This window comes from Bison bison, unplaced genomic scaffold, assembly GCF_000754665.1.
Source record: "Bison bison bison isolate TAMUID 2011002044 unplaced genomic scaffold, Bison_UMD1.0 scf7180017864270, whole genome shotgun sequence".
NCBI classification, from domain to species: Eukaryota; Metazoa; Chordata; class Mammalia; order Artiodactyla; family Bovidae; genus Bison; species Bison bison.
In genome coordinates this window covers 5,458,450-5,460,434 of record NW_011494842.1, presented here as the reverse complement: position 1 = coordinate 5,460,434, position 1,985 = coordinate 5,458,450, and the positions used below count along the sequence as shown (strand labels likewise).

The following is a 1,985-nucleotide window of genomic DNA, read 5'->3' as shown; positions in this document are numbered from 1 at the left end:
TGTGGTCCAGCCAGGTGCTGGAGTCAGGGGCAGATGCGAGTGTTGATGGATGGGAGGTGCATGTCTGTCTTCTTCCTGCCCACATCTGTGGGGTGTGAGGGCGAGCATCCTTGGATAGGAGCAGAGCCCGGTAGGTAGAGAAAGAAGGGGTACCTGGACTGTTTGTCTCACTGGTTCCCCCGACAGGATCCCCTTCCCCCTCCGTGCCCTTGATCCTGCCACGCGGCTGGCTCTGGGGAGCCGTGGGGCTGACTGCCAACAGGACGGCCGCTGGACAGGCCAGGATCAGGTGTCTGAGGCGGGAGCCAACGCTCTGCATTCCTGCCCTGCCCCTCCCCCTCTGCCCAGCCGGGCTCCCCTGGGACTCTGGCCTCCACAATCCCAACCTTTTCCTTCTTTTCCCCGGGATCCAGAAGTCCTGGCTCTGGGGAAAGGGGGTTTGACGTCGGAGAGGAGGAGGCTGAGAGTACCTGGGTACTAGGCAGGCTGGAGTAAGCCCCCCCACCGCAAACCCTGGAGACTGATTGGCATATAACTTGACTATTTATTTCTTCTGGTCAGAAAAGCAGCATCAAGGATTTAGATTAGATTTCGGAAGGAAGAACTTTCAAGACAGGAGGAGCTCAGGGACAGAAAATTGAAGTACGGGATGTCTGTAGACCCTAGGAGTTTTTTTTAGAGAGAAAAGGGATCCTTTAACGTGGAGGCAGGGAGGTGGCTGAGATGACTCTCTCTTATTTGGGGGCTGAGTGGGTAGAGGTGGGACTCTGGAGGGAAGTGGGTTAGTGTGGAATTCATCAGAACTGGGCAGAGTGGTGGGGCTGATGGGGTCACCAGTGGGGAGACTGGGGCAGACTGAGGCCAGAGCCAGGGGGGCCCCTATGTGACATGAAGTAGGAAGCCGGGTGGGCAGACCTGTGGCTAGGCCGTCTATAGGGTTGAGCTGGACTCTCCTGGGGTTTGGTAGAGGGTGGGGGCCCCTGAGGTCTCCTTGGCCTGGGGTCTCTGTGAGTCTCTGTGTCTCTGTCTTACTTACCCTTCGTCTCTCAAAGCGGCCCTTGTGTGTTGATGTTTGCGGAGCTGCCACACGCGGGGGCCAGGCTAGGGCAGGGAGGTGGGAGGGGGCAAGGCCGTGGTTTCCCGGCTTCTGGACTCAAAGGGCCTTTTCTCTGCCTGCCCGCCCCACCTCACCCACCCCACCCAGCTCTGCGCTCCTGATCTCTCTGGCCCCTGCCCTGCCCCACACTTCTCTGAAAGTTTTGCTGGAACTTTCTTTGGTTTTCTTCCAATCTGGAACTGATGGTGTGAGCAGCGTGTGTTTGGGGGAGTGAGGGAGAAAGAGGTGACCTCTGTCTCCTGGGGAGTTTGAGCCCTCGGAAGCCGAGTTCTAGGTGGACAGGGCTGGTGGCCTGGCTCTAGAATCTTTGGGCCACGGGTGGCGGGGGTGGTGGGGCAGGGTCGAAGATCCAGGTGTGGGGAGCTTGCCTGGGTTTTGGGCAGAGGACTCTGATGGGATCTGCAGATGTGTGGCTCTGGGCCCTGGATCTGCTCCGGCTCTGCGTGGCAGCTTCAGGCTCCCCGTGTGCCCCCCCACCCCAGCCCATCTCCCCAGCCAGGGGCACGGGCTCCGGGGCTGGCTCCTTCTTGTATCTCCTTTCTCTGTGTGGTCGGAGTGGCCCCCGCCTCCCCCAAACACGGGGCCTGCAGCAGCTTGACGCCCCGTCTCCATAGAGCTGCCTGTCTACCCCCTCCCTGGTGGCCCCCAGCCCCTCCCGTGCCCAGGATGATGGCTTGCCCAGATGTTGTTTATGCTGGAGACACTGGACAGAGGCCAGAGACCCAGAGACCGAGAGGAAGGAAGAGCCAGAGAAAGGAAAAGATGGGTAGAGGGCGAGGGAAGCAGAGGAAGATGGAAGAACCAGAGAGAGAGACCAACAGATACGGAGACCGACAGAGCACGTGAAGGGGAGGCAGGTGGAGAGTTG

At 59.8% G+C, this 1,985-nt stretch overlaps 1 protein-coding gene across 1 annotated transcript in view; it reads left to right on the top strand.

Moving 5' to 3' along the window:
- The window catches only part of COL11A2 (collagen, type XI, alpha 2), a gene marked incomplete at its 5' end in the record, with an annotated part of 30,871 nt that overhangs the window by 1,488 nt on the left and 27,398 nt on the right, over window positions 1-1,985 (top strand).